The 24,418-nt window shown below is 40.4% G+C and overlaps 1 long non-coding RNA gene across 1 annotated transcript in view; it reads right to left on the reverse strand.

Annotated features, from left to right (window-relative positions):
- Positions 1-15,711, reverse strand: part of LOC115071714 — an 82,107-nt gene extending 66,396 nt beyond the window's left edge. The window contains exon 1 of the long non-coding RNA XR_003850802.1: positions 15,630-15,711. This is a non-coding gene — a long non-coding RNA (uncharacterized LOC115071714). The remainder of the gene's footprint in view (positions 1-15,629) is intronic.
- Positions 15,712-24,418: the final 8,707 nt, after the last annotated feature.

Genomic DNA, 24,418 nt, shown 5'->3' on the forward strand with positions numbered 1-24,418 from the left:
TCCATCTCCTGATGTCTTCCTCAATCTCTTTAACAATTTAAAATTTTTATTGATATCTTTGATCTCTTTGGTCAGATTTAATCCAAGATATTTTAATTTTTTTTGCAGCAATTGTGAATGGGAGCATTTCCCTGTATTACTTCTCCAATTGCTTGTTATTGGTATAAAGAAAGGCTACTTATTTTTGTACATTGATTTTATAACCTGCCACTATACTGAAAGTGTTGATCAGTTCTAGGAGTTTTCTGGTGGAACTTCTAGGATCTCTTAGGTATAGTATCATATCATCTGCAAAAAGTGATAGTTTGACCTCTTCTTTTCCAATTAGTACTCCTTTAATTTCCTTCTCCTGTCTTATTGCTCTAGCAAGAGTTTCAAGCACTATGTTGAAAAGGAGTGGAGATAGTGTACATCCTTGTTTGGTCCCTTATTTTAATGGGAATGCTTCTAGTTTTTCTCCATTTAGAATGACATTGGCTCTGGGTTTGTTGTATATAGCTTTAATTATGTTGAGGTATGTTCCCTCTGGTCCAATTCCCTGTAGGACTTTGAACATAAATGCATACTGAATTTTGTCAAAAGCCTTTTCTGCATCTATTGAGATGACAATGTAGTTTTTGTCTTTGAGTCCATTTATATGATTAATGACATTTATTGACTTGTGTATATTGAACCATACTTGCATCTCTGGTATAAAGCCTACTTGATCATGGTGACTGATCTTTCTGATGTGTGTCTGTATACGGTTTGCATTTAAAAAATATTTTATTATTTTTATTTTATATGTATGAGTGTATTGTCTGCATGTATGTGAGTGCACCCGTGTCATGCAATGCTGCAGAAGTCAGAAGAGGGCTTCAGATTCCCCTGGAACATCTTTTGTTGGAAATTTTTCATCTATGTTCATTAAGGATATGGGTATATAATTTTCTTTTCTGGTTGTGTTTTTGCCCACTTTGGGTATTAGAGTGATGCTGGCTTCATAGAAGGAATTTGGGAGTTTTCCCTCTGTTTCTATCGTTTTGAATACTTTATGTAGTATTGGTTGGAGGTCTTCTTTAAATGTCTGGTAGAATTCTATTATAAATCCATCTGGGCCTGGGCTTCTTTTAGTTGGGAAGCTTTGTATTACTGTTTCAATTTCCTTGTGGTCTGTTTAAAATGTCAATCTCTTCTTGATTTAACTTTGGAGGTTCCCATGATTTCAGATATCCATCCATTTCTTTTAGACTTTCAGATTTAGTAGTGTATAGGTTTTTAAAATATTTCTTTATAATGCTTTGGATCTTTTGGGTGTCTCTTGTGATGTTTCCCCTTTCATTTCTGATTTTGTTGATTTGGATTTGCTCTATTTTTCTTTTGGTTAACTGGGCTAAGGTCCATCTATCTTTAGCTTTTCAAAGAACCAGCTCTTGTATTCATTGATTCTTTGTATTGTTTTCTTTGTTTTTATTTTGTTAGTTTCTGCTCTGATTTTTATTATTTCTTCTCTTCTGCTGGGATTGGGTTTCATTTGTTCTTGCCTTTCCAGTGCCTTGAGTTGCAGTGTTAGGTCATTTATTTGGGCTCTTTCCAATTTTTTAATGTAGGCACTTAGAGCTATAAACTTCCCTCTGAGGGCTGCTTTTAATGTGTCCCAGAGATTGTGTTGTGTTGTATTGTCATTTTCACTGAATTCCAGGAATTCTTTCATTTCTTTCTTAATTTCTCCTTTGACTCACTCATTGTTTAGGAGTGTGTTCAATCGCCACGAGTTTCTGTAGTGACTAGAGCTTCATCCAGTGTTGATTTTGAGCTTTAATGCTTTGTGGTCCGATAGAATACATGGGATTATTTCAATATTTTTGTATTTGTTGAGGTTTATTTCATGGCTCAGTATGTGGTCAATCTTTGAAAAAGTTCCATGAGATGCTGAGTAGAAAGTGTATTCTTTGGTGTTTGGGTGGAATAATCAAAAGATGCCTGTTAGGTCCATTTGATGTATAGTATCATTTAATTCAGACATCTTTTTGTTTATACTTTGTCCAGTTGACCTGTCTAATGGAGACAGTGGTGTACTGAAGTCCCCTTGTGGAGACAGTATTGAAGTCCCCTACTATTACTGAGTTGGAGTTAATCTGTGTCTTAAAGCCCTATAGTGTTGTTTTTATGAATTTGGGTGTACCAGAGTTTGGTGCATATATGTTAAGGATTGTAATATCTTCTTGGTTAACTGTTCCTTTGATCAGAATGAAGTGACCCTCCTTATCCTTCTGATTACTTTTACTTTGAAGTCTATTTTGTCAGCTATTAGAATTGCAACCCCTGTTTGTTTCTTAGTGCTATTTGCTTGGAATATTCTTTTCCATCCTTTTACCTTAATAGTGCTTGTCCTTGAAGTTGAGATGTGTTTCTTGAAGACAGCAAAGAGATGGATTTTGTTTCTTAATCCATTCACTTAGCCTGTGTCTTTTGTCTGGGTAGTTCAGTCCACTGATATTTAAGGTTATTATTGAAAGATATGTATTATTGGGGTATAGCTGATTCTCCCTCTGCTTTCTGTATTGCTTCAAGTATTCTTTGAAGGGCTGGTTTTGTAGATATGTATTCTTTCAGGCTGTTCGTGTCATGGAAGATTTTTTTCCCCCTCAACTATAATAGACGTTTTTGCTGGGTATAATATTCTGGGCTGGCATCTATTGTCATATAGAACTGGAAATACCTTGGTCCAGGCTTTCTATCTTTCATAGTTTGCATTGATAAGTCAGCTGTAATTCTGATGGGCCTTCCTTTTTATGTGACTTGTTTTTCTTTTGCTGCTTTCAGTATTCTCTCTTTGTTCTGTACATTTAGTGTTTTTACTATGATATCTTGTGGGGAGTTTCTTTTCTGATCCTGTCTGTTTGGTGTTCTATGTGTTTCCTGTGTTTATAAGGGGATGTCTTTCCTTAATTTTGGGAAACTCGCTTCTACAATCCCGTTTAAGATCTGGTCAACACCATTAACCTGAAATTCTTTTCCTTCCTCTATTCCTATGATCCATAGATTTTGTCTTTTCATGGTGTCCCACATCTCTTGCATATTCCATTCCTCTGTTTTTTTTAAAACTTTCCATATTCTTTGCTTGAGTGGTCCAATTCTCCAACTTTATCCTCCAGTGTTGATAATCTGTTTTCCATTTTATTCATTCTAGCGGTGAAGCTTTCCCCTGTTGTTTCAAGTTGGCTTATTGAATTTTATACTTCCTTCTTCATTTCTGCCTGAGTTTTTTTCAATGTTTCTATCTCTTTTGTAAATTCATTCAGAACTTTATCCCTGTCTTCTTTTAGCTTTTTGATTTGTCTGTTCATGCATTCTTTAAATTTGTTGAATTCCTTGATCATGTTTATGATTGTTATTTTAAATTCAGTGTCCTGGGTTATCTCTAGGGAGTTCTCCCTATAAAACTCTTTTACAGGATTGGTGGGGTTTGGTGGAGACAAAGTGTTTTGCCTTTCTATTTTTATTATTCTTTCATTGTGGTTTTGGCATGTGAATTTCTTTTGTTGTTTATGATTCTGATATGAGAATTAAGTTGAAGTATGCTTCTGTTGGTATTACCTGGGTGCCTAGATCCTTTCTTTGTTGGTATGTAAAGCTGCTTGGTACAGGGTACAGGTTCTCTCAGGTTTATTTTGAAGGGAACTGATGGCTTCAGATCAGCTATTCAGGGGTAACCCACAGAAGCCCAATTCAGGTTCTAGTCAGGTACACTCAGGCTTCCTTTACCACATGGAGGCAGGATCCAGGCTCTCTCAGGCAGTCCTGCGTGTTATAAACTCTATGCCAGAGTGAGGCTAGAGGGGGGGCCAGAACTTGGCTTTCTCTGGAGGTCTGCTGAGATCCTAGCCTTAGCCTACCAAAGCCAGATCTTCACTGGGGCCTTGGGAGGGGCCTCACAAAATCCCAGGTAGGGGTATGGTATGGAGCAATTAGGGGAAGCTCACCACCACGTGGAGGCAGGATCGAAGGTGTCAGGCTGTCCTGTACATTCTCAGGCCCTCTGATAGTTGGAGGCCAAAGGGAGGCCAGAACGCAGACCTCTCTGGCCTTCTGCTAATTTGGACATTTTTAAATGCTGCAGTGGGGAGAGCAGAAGGGGGGGGTATTTCTCTGGATTGCTATTTGCGATAACTCTTTAAGGGAGAAAAGGATTAGCCAAGGAGCATGGAGGGAGGAATGGAGACTTTTATACTTGGGCAGGGATGTTCCTAAAAAGAGCTGTAGAATGGTATGGAATTTTAGTTTAAGAAGTTTTCATGAATCTTAAATGGTTTTTTTTCCTGACAGAATGTGAAGAGATGATGTCATGTGAGTTGTTAGACCTAGACATGCAGTGCTGGCATGCAAAAGACTTCAGGTCAGCATGCCAAAGACTCCAGGTCATATCTTTAATATTAATATTAATATTTATTTGACTCCATGGTGTGTGTGTGTGTGTGTGTGTGTGTGTGTATGTGTATGTGCCATGCAGTGTGTGTGGAAGTCAGAGGACAACTTTCAGGTGCTGGCTCTCATCTTCCTGTCATCGGGGCAGGGTCTCTGTTATTATTTCTGCTGTGCTGCACATGCCAGGCTAGCTGGTCCATGAGTGTCCAGGCATGGCTCCTTTTTCTGCCTCTCATCTTGCCGTGGGACTACTGGGATTGCAGATTCCAGATGCAGGACACCACCTCAGGCTTTTATATGGGTTCTGGTGATTGAACTTGGGTTGTCAGACTTGCTTGTGCAGGAAGCTCTTTTATCCACTGAGTCATGTCCCCAGTCCCTAGGTTATGTCTAGTAGTCCCTACATTCTAAGCTTCAGGAAGCATGTCTGCCTCAATCAATGTGGCAGTTCCTAGGAGAGTATCAGGCACATTATAGTTGTATAGTGTGCATTTTTTAAGTTAATGTATGAAGAACCTTTGAAAATTTGTAGGGAAAGGAGTAACTAGTGAAGATTTAAATTTTAGGAGCCAGTGAGATTAGCTCACCAAATAAAGGCCCTTGCTGCCAAACCTGATGATCAGAGTTCACTTTGTGGAACCAGCAATTTAGAAGAACATATTCCCACAAGCTGTCTTCTGACCTCCATAGAGAGCATACTCACACAATAAACAATAAATGTAATTAAAATTTTAAATATTAAGATTTAAATTTTAGGAATAACACAGCAGTAAAAACAGGGAAGAAAAGGCTGTATTAGATTTCTATTGGTTTTATAATAAGTGACTACTACAAACAGTGGCTTGAAACAATACAAACATATTTTTTATAGGTCTTAGAAGTCAACTATGCAACACACAGGTCACACTGGACTAAACTCAAGGTGTTGTCAGGTCAGGGCTGTGTTCTTTTCTGGACATTGTAATCACATCTTTATACCTTTATAACATCTGCAGGTGCCTCTTAACTAGGTAAGGTAACACGCACAGGTTCTGAGAAACAGGGTATGGATGTGCCTGGGAAGCTCTTCCACCTTCAGAGGCAGAAGGGTACATATCACATAATTTCCATATTGGAGCTTAGTAAGGTCAGAGGTTGGGGCAGGAATAAACTTAGTTCAGTGTACTGAACTTAGTTCAGTGTACTGACTACTTTTCTTGTGGATGTGACCAAATACCTGACCAGAAGCAACTTAAGGGAGAACAGGTTCATTTTGGCTCAGAGTTTGAGAGGACTGTCGATCATGGCCAGGGAGGCATCAGCAACAGTTCCTCTAACTATGGTGGCAAGAGTGGGAGGCTGGTGGACACATGGTGTCTGCTGGCGGGATGCTGAGAGAGATGCTATGCTGGTGCTTTGTCCCTTTTTAAAATCCATTTTATTCAGTCCCAGGACCCTAGCCTACAGGATGGTGCTGCCCACATTCCAGGTGGATCTTCCCTCCTTTTTAGTTAAACCTCTCTGGAAACATCCTCCAAGATATACCCGAAGATATGATACTTAGATGATTCTAAATCCAGTCGAGTTGACAGTGAAGATGAACTGTCACATGTACTAACTCACTTTGCTTTCTTTTATGTCACAGAAGTAGACTCTACTTTGCTAGAGTCTTTGTGGTTAGTTGGGACCAAGATTTGCTCTGGCCAATGTGAGTTATGCATGTGTCTCCAGGTTTTGCCAATAAAACCCTTCCCATACAACCCTCTAAGTGCTTTCTTTGTCCACTGTTTAGATATAGAAGTCTAGCACAGTACTCCGAGGCACTAAGGGATGACAGAGTTGTTTGCTAGAACCAGCTGGAACTGCATGTGGAACCGAGCTCTCTGCCAAAGCATAGTGAACCAAATTGCATATGAAATATTTTTGTGTGTGGGAGTTTGGGGATGTTTGCTGCAGCAGAGGTCCTATCCTGACAAACATAGAACTTTGTACCTGTAATGGGATACTAACACAACAAAACAAAACACAAAACTTGTGGTATTGATTGAGTATTTTTGCAATCGACAGTGAGGGTCTTGTATTAGGGTTGAAATGTAGTGTGTTGTGGAAGTGAGAAACTTGTTGTCTGGAATAACTTCAAAGTCAGGTTAAGGATCTTACCATTAAAGCAGTGGATCTTAACCCTGGTTGTTTATTGGAATGAATGACCCAGATAATAATTTTAAACTATCCATGCTCAAATCCTCTTCTCAGAGATTCTGTTTACATTACTGTGTATGCATTGTGAGGAGCAGAGCATAAGCAAGACTGGTGATATTTTAAGTAGTTTTCTGGATGATGTTAATGTGCAGATAGCATTAAAAACCAACACTCCAAGGTAGTGGACCCCAAGCTTCCTGTACAAAGAGCCAGGCTCTGGCTTTGGGAATAAAGCCATCTCTGCTGTACATCTTCAGTTTGTCTGCCATCCAATGAAAGCAGCCCTGGCAATCTGTGACCAGTGTTCCAATGGCTTTTTGTTGTCATTGTTGGAGACAGGCTACCCTTCCATTCTCTACATAGCTAAGGATGTCCTTGAGTTTCTGATCTTCCCGCATCCACCTCTGTAATTCCAGAAATACAGACATGTGCAACTACCACTTCCTAGTTTTATGTGGTACTGGGGTTGAACTCTGGGCATTGTGCATGCTACACAGGCACTCTTATCGGCTGATTACATTCCCCGATCTTCCACTATGACCGACACTAAGCAATGGGCAATAGCTGACTTTTACCTCTAGGCCAGTTTGATCATCCTTTCCCTAGAACAATTCTCAAAAAACTTTTGTTTTCTGAGCTCCTTTACCCTTTTAAAAATCATAGAGAATCACAAAATTTTCCTGTTGTTTTATTCTAGCGACAATTACCATATTAGCATCAAAACTGAGAAAATTTAAAAATGATCAGTTAAAAAATGCATCCATTATGCTAACACCAAAAATACATTTTATGATAATTATGTTTGTAAAAATTAGTAGAAAGTATTGTTTTCTCCTTTTATGAACTGTGTGTTGTTTGTTTTGATAGATGACATCTAGAATGGCATTGCTTTCTTTATTCATCCTCCTGTGTCACCTTAGTTTGATATATAGGAAGAAAACCTAGTCTCACACGGATATGCCACCATTTCTTAACAGACAACCAATACTCTTTCTTTGGAAGGAGTGGTTTTAATCAGTTTTTAGATAATTATGAATACTCTATATGGCATTATAACACAATAAATAATCATTTATTTTATTTTTTGGTGTTAAGGATTAAACCCTGATTCCTGCAAACATTCTCCTATTGAGAATGCCACCAGGTTATAATTTCTTAAATGCTTATGGTAGTGTGGAATTTGAATCCATAGCAAGGAACTTTTCACATTATACCACAGTAAAACCTAATGACTTAGTTGTACTAAAGTAAATCATTTACCTATGCTTGATTTCTATTATCTTGTGTTAGCTAATTGGAAAATATTGTTTCTTTGAATTATGCCACTGCACATTTCAATATATATATGTCTTTTTGAGACAGGGTCTCTTTCTGTAGCCACACCTAGCCTGGAACTCACTATGTAGATCAGGCTCGGCTTGATCTCATAGAGATGCCAGCCTCTGCCTCCCAAATGCTGGGATTAAAGGAGTGTGCCATCACGCCTGGCTGCATTATCATTATATAATATATATATATATTTAATTCATATGTTAATATCATCATTGATCTAACAAATATATTTAAGTATTCAAAAGCTGTCATACTGTTGGTAGAGATAAATTTTCCAAAATTTTAGTTTTCACTTGAAAACTCAAATTTTATCATTGGCAACAAATACTGTCAGGTTGTTTGCCTTCCAGTGAAAGACTTTTTTGTTTTCAAGGAACTAGCTGCCAAGCACTCAAGTCTGAATAGCCATATTTTGTTTATCACTTGTTCTTTCAAATGAAATGCTATTCTATGAGAAATACATCAGTTTACAACTCAAGGAGTTGCATATTGCTTTTTCTCAAGACGACTGTGTCCATGGGTATACATCCCAAGTACTGTGGGTGTTCTTTCCTTTTGTTCTCAAAGAATATTCAAAACAATCATGTTAAGTCTTAATAAAGTGAATTCTTTTCAATGCTTCATCAGAGCCATCTTGAGTGAAAGTGGGCTTTTAAACTGTGAGGAGGATGTGGAGATGAAAATGATCTGCCACAGTGATACAATTTGGTGATATTGCCTTGATTTTTCCACAAAGCACCAGCAATTTCACAGCCCACTGCATTTACACCATCAGTGCAAGTGTGAACACAATCATAAAGGCCAATAACCTCTTAGTTTCATTATAAAATACTTAAGGTCTCATGGACCCATGGTCTTTGGGATTCATGGGGCTCTTCAGACTACATCTTAAAAACTGTTAATTTAGGGCATGTATTTCAAAAGAATCAGAGTGCTAGGATGTGACTGCTATTGTTGACCGTTTTTGATAAGGACTTCCAAGAAAGAGGTGGGCTCAAAAAGGATTGGCCAGTTTTCAAGGTAGATAGAAAATAATAGAAAGATAAAATGGTTAAAAGTTCAATTGCTACCAGATCCACACTGAACCATAATGATTCAGTAATACTTTGCGGCTGAACAATATGACTTGATTCTCCAGCAGCGATTAGATTAAGGGCAGAAGGCAGGCAGCAATGTGGAGAAGAGAAAGAAGAGATAGGCTGAAAACAACATTCAAAGCCAGTGCGATGGAAACCTCCCAACCTCCGAAGGGCTTGAGGAGTTTCTATTGGTAAGAAGTCTAAAACAGCACATTAGAACAACCTTGACTTCTTAAACTATGAAACAATTTCTTGGATTTCAGACTTCTGGCTATTCATAGTCCAATCATGACCAAAGGGAATAAATAAACAATCAGGGGAGATCTGAGACTCTTCCCAGAGATGCTCCCAGAGATGAGAATTAAAGTTTAAATTGCTCTTAGAGTGGAGGATTTCTGAATTGTGAACTCCTGAACATTTGTTAGAAATATTCTTTGTTACAGCACACAGATTTTTCTCTGAATGATGCAGTAGGGAGTCCATCAGACCACATATAAGGATTTGAACTCAAACTCTGAACAAGTAAGAAAAGCACATGTGGACGATTCAACCAGCCAGCTTAGACTGAAGACCGATGGATGGTATGTGTGAGCAGAGTATGTGAAACAAGAGGTCTGGGATGTTCTAGACTTCCACCTTAGATTCATGTGGGTGAAAGATTTGGATGACAGAACCATGCAGTGACCTGATCAGGTAGGCAGGAGCAATATGCGAGCCAGACATATGGGGCAAAGTCTATAAATGAGACATATATTAATGGTCGATTCATAGGTGATGATTGAAGCCATAAAGAGGAAGCAGTGGGAAATAAAATTTTGAAAAGACAACTTGGAGGGAGAAGAACAGATAATTCAACCCAAGAGGGAAGTCCATGAGAAGAGTAAAGACAAATGCTCAAGAGTGAAATAACAGAAAAGAATGGACGGCAAAACCAGCAAGAAAACTCTCCAAACAATTACAAAATAGTAACGTCAAGTACTGCAAAGAAGTCAGTGCAGTGCCTGGAGGCCAGAAGAGGGTGTCAGATCTCCTGGAACTGGAGTTACAGACAGTTGTGAGCCACCATGGTGGTGCTGGAAATAACCTGGGTGTTCTGTCTGCAAGAGCAGCCAGTGCTCTGAACCCCCAAGCCATCTTTCCAGCCCCTGTTTATTGAATTAAAAACTGAGAGCATTTCCTATCATTTATAAACATAATTTCAACATAGGATTCATGTAAAATTCACAACATTATCTGATAAATGCCTTTTAATTTTAAAAATGGCAAACAGACTGATAAGAGCAATAAATCTTGACCGAGATCAACAATAAATGTTCAAGGTTGACTTCAAACTCTTGCCTGATACCACAACTCATGCTCTTCCACCATTTCAAACTGAATACAAAAAGCTTACTTAATTTAGATGCTAGTTAGATGTAATATTGGCTATCGTCATGATAAAAATAGATATAATATTGACTGTAGACCTGGGTCAGGAGAGATAGCTCATTGGGTAAACTATGAGGACCCGAGTTCAGACGCCCAGCACCAGGGAGAGAGAAAGGGAGTAGTCCAAGATACTCCCCCAGTAACACAGGATATTGCCACAGTCCTTGATTACCTCCCAGAACTTGAAGTAAATCCCTGTTGCTGAAGACAGTATGCATTTTGGACACAGAAATTATAGCAATGGAGCTGGAACTGACCTGGAAGACTGCTCCCTGAAGACTAGCTACAGAGTGAGTGTTCCAGAGGATACTATGTAAGCTGCTAAGGTAGAAAATCAATGATCCAACCCCAGCTTTAACCACAACAATGACCAGCAGAGCAAATTATATTGGTACAGTAGTGGCTCTTTTTTCTTGGGGGTAATCAACAGTTATCTAATTGGACTTTAAAAAGCTCAATGGTAGGGAAAAATGTGTGGTACTGGAAACACAGTCAAATACACATGGCTAGAGAGGTCACAGATCCTAGAGAAAACCCTATGACACATCCCTAGACCAACATAATTTCTTGCTGCATACTAAATATGAATACCATATTTACAGACAGGAACACTTGCCACCACTCATCAAAGAAGCTTCTTTTTGCAATAGGTGGAGACTATTACCGAGTTCCACAACTGGTCACACTCAGAGTTCCACAACTGTGAGATGCCAACCCCTAATTGACACATCTACAGTAGATCCTCTATACCTGAGGCTCATAGAACATAGTGGAACATCAGGTAGAGAGAATACTAATGAATCTCTCAACTCTCACCAGCCAAGCTTCCTCATGCAACAGAGGGCTATTAACACAGGTGACTACAACTGGCCAAAGTGTAGAGAATAAGACACTGCAGAATGCATATCCCTAGAAAGGACTCCTATATCAAACCTCACCCACACAGGGTTCATGGACCATTGCAGAAGAGGTGGCAGATTGTAAGAACCAGGGGTGGTGGATGACCACAAGGAAACAGGGTTTTCCAGGCTTCTGGGAACTTGCTCATATGAACTTACAGCAATGGTGACAGCATGCACAAGACCATACCAACTCAAACCAGACAAAAACCCAGCATAGAACTGGGGAAACGGGAAGGAGGCCCTAGCCTTAGCCAAGGATCTATTGGCAACTGATCATTGCTGGGTGAGGGAGAGTCAGTTTTCTTTAAGGGAGTGAGGTTAGATAGTTTGATTGGGCTCCAGTGGATGAACTCACACTGAGGGACATCTGGTGACACAAAATTGACTTGATAGTCCTTAACATATATGACAGAATCCATGAAATCCAGTGAGGGGGCAATGGAGGATGCAGATAGTGGAGGTGGTCTAAATATGATTAAGATGTATTGTATGAAATGCCCAAAAATCCAATAAAATATACACCAAGAAAAAAGCTGGGGGTGGTAACACGTGTCTGTAACACCAGTACTAGGAGGCAGAGGCAGGTAGATACTAGCGGTTCATTGACCAGAATGTCTGGTGGAAACAGTGAGATCCAAGTTCAATGAGAGACGTTGCCTCAGAAAAATAAGGTGGAAGGACTGGAGAGATGGCTCAGCAGTTCAAACCACTGGCTGCTTCTGCAGAGGATCCAGGTTTGATTCCCAGCACCCACATGGCAGCTAACAACTGTCCATAACTCCATTTCAGGGGATCGGATGCCCTCTTCTGACCTCCGCGTGTATCGTATGACATGGGTACACTTACATATATGCAGGCAATACACTCATACATATAAATAAGAATAACAAATAAAAGATTAAAGAATAAGGTGGAGTGCCATGGAAGAAGACACCTTCATGTAAAACCCTGGCCTCTATGCTGCACATATGGGTGAACACACCTACACACACTCATACACACATGTGTATGCACACATACACTTACCCATACCCATACACACACACACACACACACGCTTTTTCAGTCTTTTTTGAGACAGGGTCTCCCTGTAGCCCCAGCTGACCTGGAATTCACTATGTAGACCAGGCTGGCCTTTATCTCATAGATATCTGTCTGCCTCTGCCTCTCAAGGGCTGGAACTAAAGGCCTGCACCACCATGCCTGGCTGTGTTATATTTTTAAGGCCAAGGTTATTTTATTTTCAGAACCACAATCTTCTAATGTCTCCCTGAAATTATAATCTTTAAGTTGACTGGTAGAACTTTTTCTCTGTTAGAAAATGTAGTTGATAAGATCAAACACAACAAGAGTTTAATAGTCACCTTCACATTTACCAGATGCCTTGTTAGCAACTCAAGATCCTAAGTATAATGCCAAAGAAGCCTGGAGCAGAGCCAAATGTTTTAAAGAGACTTATCTATGATTTTTCTCTAATAAACATAGAGGTCTGTGTTACCTAAATGCTGTCAGAGAGCAGCATTCCAAGACAAGCTCTTTGGCAAAGTCAATGAAAGGCATGTAGAAACCTGAAGACGCCTCACAGCCTTGTGAGTCACAGTGTCTGCCAGTCTCCCGAAGGAATGTCAGCTTGGTTTTGTTTTTTACAGCAAAGTTTTTATTAAATGAAAGAAAGTAAGTGGCATCATTTATCTTAATTATTTTTTTTAAATAATTAGTCTTAGTATAAACTGACTTTCTGTTTTCTATTATACAGCCCTTACTATGATAGGTTCATTTATATATATAATATTTTAAGTAGTATAGTATCTCCCAGCTTAAGACTCAGCAGTCTTACTTTAGAGCATACACAGTCAAGATATATACAGTCTGGTTTATTAAACAAAGACCTTGATACTATTTCAGTTACAAATTTTGGTAGCACAAGTCAGTGTTGTTTTATCCCCTTTGCATTTTTATAGCAACTAATTCTGGTGGTTACAATATTTAGCTGAAATTCTCTAGTAGAATGGAAAGGAAACTTTCTGTAATTTTTGTTTGAAGTCCATGTCATAGTGACTTTTGTGCAAAATGATTTTTTAATTTAGCTTTTTTGAGCCTGGGTTTCATGTAGCCCAGGCCAACCTTATATTTACTTTGTATCCAAGTATGGCTTTGAATTTCTGATCTTGCTATTTCTACCTCCTAAATACTGGGATTACATAAATGTGCCACCACTCCTAGCATGCAAGACAATTTTTAAAAGTCTTCTACCATATACACATATACACATGCTTTCATGTCCAATTTTGTAGACAGTAAGCACCATCTGATTACCTAAATTATGTTAAAACGAAATGACAATTCATAATCTCCTAAAATTGAGAGGAGATAAGGAGGAATGCCCATGCTATTTTTAGGTTGTATATATGAAGTATTATATAAAATAATAGAAAAACTTAGCTATTATGCATAAGTTACATGTAACATAACAGAATAAATGTTTTATTTTAAGAGACACTAGTCAGAGCCTGGTATGATGGCAGTGTACACTTGTAACTGGAGCACTCAGGAGACAGAGGCAGGAGATGGGACTTCAAAGTCATCCTTGGCTACACAGTGAGTTCAGAGACAGCCTGAAAACACCTGAAGCAAACACAAAGAGATACTGGCTAGTAATGTACACTGCTGCATAGGACATTTATTCATAAAAGCCAAAACTAAGCTTCCTCTGTTTCTAAACTAAAGTTATTTAACAATTTAAAGATGTTTTGTTTGGTTGTTTCCATGAACACTTAAATTTATATTATTCTTTTTTACTTCTTATGGTACTGGAGGTTGAACCTGGGGACTCACATATGCTAGGAAGATTCTCTACCACTGAACTATATCCCAAGCCTTTATTCTGACATTTGACCCATAAGGTACAAAAGCTTTCTGCTTACAATATTGAATCTCTGAAGAGATAGATCTCTGGTATTTTTTCAGACTCTCATACACTAGGATGACAGGGCTACAACTTCTGAATCTCTTCTTCAATGTGTGGTCTCATAAAACATCTTATAATGGCAATGAAAATAAGACACCTGATTTTAAGTTTTCTGTTTCTGAGTTTTTAAACAATAAAATTTTATTTCTGCCTGTGAGAGAAATAATGATAACAATTAAGTTTTTGAAATTATAATAGTCCTTTTGTTTAAGACAACAGAATTAGTTATAGACATATACATATGTATGCTGCATGCTCAGTTTTAGAGACATTAAACCTATCTAATTACTTAAAATATATTAAAACAGGATAGCAGGTCTTACTCTTCCAAATGAGACAAACATTAACTAATTTTATGAAACTGATTTTATTTACTCATTGGTTTGTTCATTCCCATAGCCAATACGAACTGATTACCTATTCTGTGACAAGGATATATAACACAGCTACTCAATACTCTTGAAACATCAAGGCTAATTCTTACTGTAGTTATGAAGATGATTTGGTGCATGTGCTAAGTAAAAGAAAAATATACGAATAAAAAGAACACCATACGTCAATGAATTACAAAAAAACATTGTTTAACTGGGATGGGATCAAAGGTTGTTAGAGCTGTTGGCCACAACTCTCTGCAAAGAAACCAAAATGTCAAGTTGACCATGGTGATGGGGTGATGAACAAGGTTCAGTGATTTGTCCTTGATGTGCATCCAAGCTATTGGACATTGGTCTGATATTTGCAGATAAAGCTTTTTATTAATGTGGTTTAGAAAGTGTGAAGTGTGACATGCCACAGAATGTCTGTGTTCTATTTTTATCATATTTAATAAGTGAAAACAAGTATTTTGACTATACTCCCTAAAGCCCTTACAGGGTTAAACTAGCATGACACTTGTTATCAAGGAATCACTGTTATGTGTTCAGAACTGAAGAGACACAAAGTCAGTATGATCATTACCTGCTGTGATGCATTTGTGAAAGAAAGAAATGGGCAATGCGGTTGGTAGCATTTGGGACTGGACTAGGGACAGGAAAGAGACCAAGCTGGGTCTCTCCAAGGAGAGGATCAAATCAGGAACTGATCTGAAGGAGAAATTAAGGAAAGAAGCATCAGCAAGTCATCAAGGCAAAGAGAACGGAAAGTGTGAGAACAGAGGTGAAAGGAGCTGGCTGGAATAAGAAGGGAGCAGCTTCGGCTCTCACAGGAAGGCTTTTTCTGACTTGGATTCCTGAAGTTCTAATGAAGAGGGTCGTAGGATTAAGCAGGACAGCCAAGGTTGAACAGTAACCCACCCCCTCACCTCAGCCCCTCTAAACAGCTGGTTTTGTTACTTACCTCTCAAGACTGGTGCTCTATCTTCTGCACCCCAGGGCCCAAGCTGGCGGAGCAGATTTGGTGACTGAGCAAAAAGAGAAAGCATGACAAACCGTTCAGGCACTTAGGGTTTCCACACATGCCACGTCACTTCCAACTCACATTTCATTGGCCAAAGCAGTGACTTATCTCAAGTCAGCAAGGAAATGTAATCCTCAAGTGTGATTGGAAAGGGGCCGAGTTGGAAGCGTTGGCCAGAGGCAGTGGTATCTCTTACAGAGGGTCAGTGATCAACTGAGAATTCTATGTACCCAGGTGTGTGTGTGTGTGTGTGTGTGTGTGTGTGTGTGTGTGTAAGTGCATATCTCCAGAAGTGCATGTTTCCAAAGAGAAAGCCCGTTACTTAAATCAGATTCACAAGGGATATAACAACAATTAAAAATTGCTGGACCAGTTGAGAACTGTCATGTAAACAGATAATTATTTTACAAGGCAATTTTCAGCTTGAGTAAGAAGCTGAAGTGATTAAAGAATTGTGTTTCTTTCTGTGTACATGTGCTGTCCTAGTTTGTTCTTCACTGCTGTGACAAAATACTCTGACCAATACCAACTTGGGGAGGAAAGGGTTTATTTAGCTTACATATCCCCGGTCACAGTTCATCTGGGACCTCAAGGTAGGAACTCAGGGCAGGAACCTGGAGGCAGGAGCTGGAGCACAGGCCATGGAGGAATGCTGCTTACTGGCTTGCTCCCCTGGCCCCTGCTCAGCCTGCTTTCTTATGCAACACAGGCCCACCTGCCCAGGAGTGGCACTGCTTACTGACTTGCTCCGTGGTCCATGTTCAGCCTGCTTTCTTATATACTACAGGACCACCTGCCCAGGAGTAGCACTGCAAACAGTAGACTGGGCCCTCCCACATAACTCAACAATCAAGAAAATACTCCACAGACATTGCCACAGGCCAGTCCAATGGAAGCAATTTCCCAATTGAGGCTCCCTCAACCCAGGTGTGTCAAGTTGACACTAAAGCAATCCAGCACACGTGGTGATAAGACAAAAGTTCAACAAATGAATAGACCAAAGGGTAGGGGCCTGAGTGCAGAGTGATGGCTTAAAAACACCAAAGTGTGAGGGGAAGTGATTGCTGTAACAGTGCCCCAGGTGCCTGGTGATAGAGGGTCTGATGGTCTAACTTTTAAATTTGGGCACTGGGAGAGAGAACTCTTCTCTGCCTCTGGAGAAAGGGTTGGGGAAGTAAGTGTCCATATGGGGCAGCCCACTGACAGAGGGAAGAGCAGGAACTCTACTTTGCCTGTGCTGTATGCGCACGATCATAGTCTAAGCAGATCCTAGAGCATGCTAACAGTTTGGAACAACTACAGGGGAAATGTGAAATGCAACTAAGGAGGATAAAATAGGGTTTCCATAACATGGGAGTTCAGCTGGTGTTGCAGAGCATAGATCTGGGACAGTCCCACTACTAAATGGAATGCTGTGATTTTCCTCTATCCATGCTCAGTTGCCTAGAAGCAGGAGCTGAGAAAATGAGTGTTTGGACTGATCCAGGGCCAAGGATTAGCAAGGCAGGCTCAGCAACATATTCTAAGGAAATCTGAAGTTCAAGAGCCTTGAATGGACAAAATCATTAACTTTGCTTTAATTTAAAAATTAGTTGGGTCTATGGGTATAAGTGTAGGAGGGACCTGAGGGGATCGGCCAGAATACTGAACCTGGAGACTTCTGCACAGGCGCACCAGTCTAACGTGACCTGCTTCCTCAAACTGCTAACCTGATATCTGCCGCCCAGGCTAGAGACAGATGACGCGATGGCCATGCCAATAGACAATATACAGCTCAACCCTCAGGGCCAATGGGGGAGGTTTGGGGGGTAAATAGGAAAGCCCCTTGTATGCAATAAACAAGCTTGCTGGCAGCCTGCTACTAAGGAGCATCTCTCCAGTCTGTTATTGATTCCGCACCTACTCATATCCCCCCTCCCCCCCAGACTGGAGTCAGGCCACCGTAGAGCACAGCAACATATAGGTCATTGGTAAAACTTTTGCTGTAGCACATGCAGACCTTGAATTTGATCCCCACTACAGCAAGAAAACCAAATAAACAGAAAACAGGTCAATCATAGTATGAAGAAGTTATAGCAAGCTATAACCTGTAGCTGCCCTTTGTGAGTGGTTTTTGCTTTTTGTACAACATGCTTTGTTTCTAACTAATGACTGATACAGTCAGTATAACTATGGTAAGGGCAAGTGTCTTAACTTATTTCTTATGGCTTAAGTAAAATTCATCATGGTTCAGGCCCATGAGATTTTATATGCTATGAATACTCCCCTTGTTCATAGTAAAAATCTGGCAGAAGAAAGGTAAAAGGAAAAAAAGAGAAACAATTCTAAAAATATAATTACACACTTAGTCACAGAATTGCTTAGCTAGACATCTTGCTATTAATTAGTATGTTGTAAATTTTGCTGGCTTGACTGATAATAAGACATGGTATTTAGAAGAACCATTAAATGTAGACAAAAGAAAAACATCTGGAGTAGCTCAGCTCCAATGCAGACCCCAGGCTGAACTAACATTGTATTGCATTTCTCTTTCCCCAATTGCCTGCCAAATCCCTGAATCTCCCCCACCCCACCCTCCCTGCATTTCACCAAGATTACATCATAAGCATTTGATAAAAATGGTATTGCTCTTTGTAAAGGCTGCATATGCATGCTGAAGGCAACAGTGCTGGCAGCAATTCGGGTTTATCAAGCAATGTTCCTTGAAATCTGTCGTTTAATTTTCTATTTCTTCTGAATGGAGGTCTCACCTCATCTATTAATGAATGACAGGCATGGACGTCAAGCCACACCTTATTGTTTAGAATTGTACTTGAAGCTGAAGTTAAATGTAACTTGTTACATCCTTCTCCAACAAAAAGAACTGAGCAGGAGGCAAGCAAGTTTAAGTTCCAAATGGAGACTATTGCTGTCAATGGCTTTCCCCCAGAAGATCCTCTCTCTCTCTCTCTCTCTCTCTCTCTCTCTCTCTCTCTCTCTCAGAATTTCAATTGTTGATAACTAGTAGGTTTCATCTCCAGGAACTAAGAAAGTTTTTTTTTGTTTTTTTTTTTTTCCTTCGCTTCTGGCCTGCCAACATGTAGACTGTCTTCAGCTGAGGCAAGGTTGCCAGATTGAATAAATGGAGCTTCTATTCAACTCTATTTATTTCAGAGTATGATAATTTGAGTGAAAATTAAAGTTGTCAGTTTTCCATTACACCCTGCAGCTCTCAGTACTGGTTATCTTATCAGACCCAAAAACATACTTCTGTAGGGAATTTGTGTAAACAGATGGAGAAGCCAAGATGAGAGTGGGCGGTTGTGTTGCCAGGGCCACACAGTCTGCTCAGGGCAGAGCCAGGCACCCCAGTGTCCTATCTGTCAGTAGGTCTTCCTTCTCTAGCCCCAGGACAAAGCAGGCTCTGGATGGCAAGATTACAAGGTGAACACTGAGCAGAGGCTTTGGCATGAGAAGGGCAAGGACGATAATCTTAACATGCCCTCATACTGACCTGATGTGGGTAGGTCCAGAAGGCCACGGACTCTGAACACTCTGGGGGCAAGGACTCTGTTTGCTTCATCTCAGCAGATGTTATGCCAATGCCCAGTTACTGGCATACACTAGAAATCCAATATATGCTTAATCAATACAGAATAAATTCAAATCCTTTAAAAATGATGCTAGGCAATCTCATTTCTCTGTTCAATACTGCAACATGCCAAAACCCTGACAGACTAGCTTTCGTTATCTTGTGGTGGCATTTCTTCTGCTTCCTCGCCACTCTTCCCCACATCCCTGCTTTGCCTCCTTTCTGGTTCACAGGGGTAGGGCAGAGTCCTTTTTATTGCTTGTTCTTTATGCCTCCAGATCTAAAATGTCACGGCCCTCCCTTGCTACTGGTCCCCTCTTGCAGGGTTAAGCCTACAAGGCAGAAGACTTGTGACTCTCATTCATTGATATCCCTAGTATGTCATCCAGTATCTGACACACAGAAGATGCTTTGGAAATGGCTGTTGAATGAGTAAATAAATTCAGCTGAGTTAGTGAAGCAGACGAGTGGGTGACTCTAGAGTCAAAGAGATAAACCTTTAAAGCTGGGTGCAAAGTTGAGTGGGTGATCGATTGCAGCAAATTCATAGGCAAACGTTTATTTTCATATTTAGAAGCCCTTGCAAATCACAACAAATGTGGGCAACGTTCAGGGTCAAGCCTATAGACTTCCAACCTGTTAACTGCAAGCTTTCTTATTAAAAATGTGTCGTTCAATCTCCGGTGAATTTGGACAATGAACTTGTGTGAATTGGCAGTTTCTCGTGTGGACTATGAGCCTTTTATATTAGAAATGCTTTGTATGTATTCTGGTTCTTGAGTCCTATGTAATTTACTAAACTATTACTAAAGCTAGATTCTTAGGTGGTTTGAATGCACTCCAAAGTCTGAGAATTACTAGTGTCTATGAAACCTGCTCCAAACAATAGGATTAGAGTAGAACAGGACTTCCCCTATTGCAATGTAGTTGTTTTACAGGAAGTTGGTAAGAAAGTGCTCTGTGAATTATTAAAGTAACTCTGACTTAAATGGATTTTGGGGTAACAGTAATTTTCAAAAACTTTAAAACACTGATATCATTGTGAATTTCCAGGAGCAAGATGCAATATACAGCATCTGAAATTTATTCTATCATGGCCATTTCTATTCATTTTATGTTTCCTTTCATATTATTGGAGAGAAATGCTTTTTCTGTCTTTAAAGAAAAATTTTAGCATCCTTATTTTAACACTCTATGATTTTGTTTTCTCTCTTTTTGACTTCTGTTTTAGCTAGTAATATAACTGGGGCTTTTTACCTTCTGAGAAAAAAGTATGAAGTAGTATTATTCCTTTTCCACATGGTTCCTAGGGTCTTCTTTGCAAAGGAGAAAGGTTCTTATATTTGGTATTTGTATATGAGAGAGAGAGGGAGAGGGAGAGAGGGAGAGAGGGGAGAGAGAGAGAGAGAGAGAGAGAGAGAGAGAGAAAGATTATCCAGAAAGTCACACAAAGAAGCCTATATATTGTGCACCTGAACAAGGCTGCTTGCTAAAGCAAATCTTGATGTGTTTGTGAAGATTCTGTCCTTTGTGTGAAGCCTCATGAGTTGGTGGAATGCAGACACATAAATATCTCACTAGGTGAAAGCACACATGGCCCCTAGTTCTTTTGTGTTGATTACTACTAATCTATCCCTTATGTCACTTTTCATTCCTGTGATAGGGCCTCTGGAAATAAGATAGGTATGTGCCTGGAATAAACAGCCTTCTCCCTGTTTGGAAACCGTGCAGGGTCTAGAGCACACTGCATCCTTCCGTGTAATGGAAGTATTCACACACGGGCAATTGCTGTCTACAGGTGTAATGAACCAAGTGGCAGGTAATGAGAAGTGACTGTCACAGCACCTCTGGAGCCCCATTTCTCCCACTGCACAATTACACTGTGACCCCAGAGAAACCGAGAGGAGTGTAGCATTCTCTCTTTTTCTAATGATCTTAAAACCAGTCTTAGCGTCCAGTGTATGGAGCGGATAGCAAGCTGCAGCATTATTCATTTGACAGTCCAGAGGATGCCCAAGGAACTGTGTGCTTGCAGTAGGAGAGACAGTCCTTCACACAGTCCTGCTCCCCTTCTCAGTGCTGACTTGGTTTCTTGCTGGAAAGACACCAGCAGTCTGGGATAGTCCTTTCCTATTTTGCCCTGATGTGTTTTATGGTTGAGAACTGTTACTTCTTTCATACAAGGAGAATCTAGGAAGGAAGGCGTTGCACAGTGATAATGCTGCAACGAGATGTGTTGAAGTTTTAAAGAAAAAAAGCTTTTAAAAATAATGATAAATGCAATGACAGCAGCTGCTGAGTGTCATGCCCCCCCCACACCTCATCTCTTGAGTTTTATTTCAGGAAGAACATTGATTACAACGACCATGGACGGATTCTTTGAGGGGGGAATGGCAGGGTTGAGGAAAAAGGTAGAGATGTGCCTGTTAAATTGACTTTTTGAGAGCATGCAATCATAAAGTACAGAAAGGTAGAAGGCTTTGAAAATTCCTTTCATTGTCTTCAGTCTGCGCTTAGGGTCCAAGCCTGCCCATGCTCTGGGGGAAGTCTGCCAACTGCAGCCTGAACGGTGAATGGCTACAAGCTGGGCTGCTCCAGTTGCTTGGCAAGTGAGAGAACAGGAACAAGGCAATGCTGGCTGCTGGCTGCTGGCTGGACCACACCATTTTCCTCTGCTGGCAGGAAGCCCCCAGGTGGCATTAGGGAGAATTAGCGTGCAAATTACAGGCCCTGTTAATTTCTCACCACTTCATTAGTTGACAGTTCAATGAAAGCTCTCCTGCCATTCACCCCATGGCTGATGCGCTAGAGCCTCTCATCGGGGGAAAGCAGAGTTCAATCTGTTGTGTTGATATGCTTGTGACTTTTTGATTCCCCCCTCCGTGTGTGCTAGTTCATTCTCTGACCCTGTTACTGGCAATTACTTCCTTGGATATACCTGCAACATCTGTCTCAAATTGCCTTTTACATCAGGCTTGGCTTAGAGTTACCAGAAAAAGCTGAAACTTCTCCCTTTTTTACAGAATAGGTGCAAAGATTATGCACAGAAAAAAAAAGAGGGGAGGATATTTGAACAGAGTCTCTCACCACCTTCCTCATAGATAGTATGTTTTGAGGGCTGCTCTCTGCCAAGTGATGTCCCTAGCACTATATACCCCATTTAACCCTATTATTTCCATTTTATGTATGAGGGAACTGAGCCACAGAGTGGCCTCAAAACAGGAAGGTAGATTCTGAGTCTATACCTTGCATACTAGAGCATTTTGTCTTAGTCAACTCTTAGTTTTTCTTGAATTAATTCAATAAATACTACTGAGATGGCATACACTATCTGTATGCCAGTTATGTTGCCAGAGTTCCTTACTGTGCTGGGTAGCTCTAGTGTCAACTTAACACACCTGGGTTGAGGGAGCCTCAGTTGGGGACTTGTCTCCATTGGACTGGCCTGTGGCCATGCCTGTGGGGCATCTTCTTGATTATTGAGTGATGTGGGAGGGCCCAGCCCACTATGGGTGCTACCACCCCTAGACAGGTGGGCCTATGTTGTATAATAAAGCAGGTTGAGCATGGGCCAGGGGAGCAAGCCAGGAAGCAGCGTTCCTCCATGGCCTGTGCTTCAGCTCCTGCCTCCAGGTTCCTGCCCTGAGTTCTTACCTTGGGCTCCTTGATGAACTGTGACTGATGTAAGACAAATAAACCCTTTCCTCCCCAAGTTGGTATTGGTCAGAGTATTTTGTTACAGCAATGGAGAAACAAACTAGAACAGAATTGGTACCAGAGAGTGGGCTGTTGGCTGTGAAGAACCTGACCATGTGGGGTTTTGGAAGAATGTGGAAGACCGGAAGTCTGGGCTAGAAAAGCAGCTGATTGTTTTAATCAGAGCTTAACCGGCCATTCTAGTAAGCACCTGGAAGAAAGTAGTGCTGAGAACAATGTAGTTCCAGTGGGATAAAGAGACTTACACAGAAATTGGGATATTTTGGTAAAGAGTCTGACTGGAGTCTACCTATGGCCAAAAACCTTTCCTGAGGCTAAGTTGAAAAGCAATGGACTAATTTCTCTGGCAGAAGAAATTTCAAGACAGCGTAATGTAGAAATGGTGGCATGGCTATTAATGGTGAATATTATGCAGAAAAAGCACAAAAAGCACAAAAGAAATACAGAATGTACAGTTTGGTTTGAAAATGAGCACTAGGAAGACAAACGTCAGAATGGAGAACGTGCCTCCAGGGCAAGATCACGCCCAGCTAAGCCTCCAACATGTGAAAGGAAAATGCTGCAGGGGCCACTGAAGAGAAAGGCTTCTGAGGAACACACAGGATAGCAAACACTGGGTAGAGGTGGGGCTATGTGGTACTCCTTGTTCAAATCTTTGAGAAGTCTTAATGGAACAAGGTTGAGGAGCACAGACTTGTGTGCACTTATAGATAGGGCAGCAGATTTCTAGAAAAAGTGGAGTGAGCCTGTTCTAAAGGATGGGAAGTGCTGAACACACCTGTGATGTTAGGAAGGTTTCATCAAATGATCCAGGGTTCTTAATACTATGCATGCATGACTGGCAAATTGGTCATAATATCTGTTTTCCCTTCCTTCTTAAGAGAACCTCAGTTTTGTTTGGTAGCACTGCATAGTCTACTCCAAACAACGACTCAACATCGTTTATGGTTATAACCATGCTCATTAATTTCCTAGCGTCTTTTGTAGTTAGAAGTCACTTGATGCAGGTTTTGATCAGTGAGAAAGTGGGGTATGCCTACTGAGTGGGCGGGGAAGGTCTCTCAAGATCTTATTTTCTGATCAAAGGAGAGCCAGCTTACCTCATGTTCCTGCACATTGTAAACAGGAAGAGCTGGGCAGCTGTTAAGGGCCAAGCCAACAGGCCATGAAGCAGCAGGGTAGGAGAGCATAGGCCCTGCAATGCTTGCCTCTAGCTCTTGTGTCTTGTGTTAAAGAGTTAACTCATGGTCCGACTGCTTTCAGTAGCTGTCAGGTAAATAACAAAATGCAAGTAATCAAAAGTTACTTTCTTCTAGAAGTTTTCCCATCTTTTGATATTCCAGAAAATTGTACTAAATCAGGTGAGAATTAATTCTAACTACTTTTGTTTTCTTGCTGTTTTATTTTCTCCATAATAAACAGAAAAAAAAAAAACAAAGCA

The sequence above is a fragment of the Nannospalax galili genome, unplaced genomic scaffold (assembly GCF_000622305.1).
Source record: "Nannospalax galili isolate Female #2095 unplaced genomic scaffold, S.galili_v1.0 scaffold41, whole genome shotgun sequence".
Taxonomy (NCBI): Eukaryota; Metazoa; Chordata; class Mammalia; order Rodentia; family Spalacidae; genus Nannospalax; species Nannospalax galili.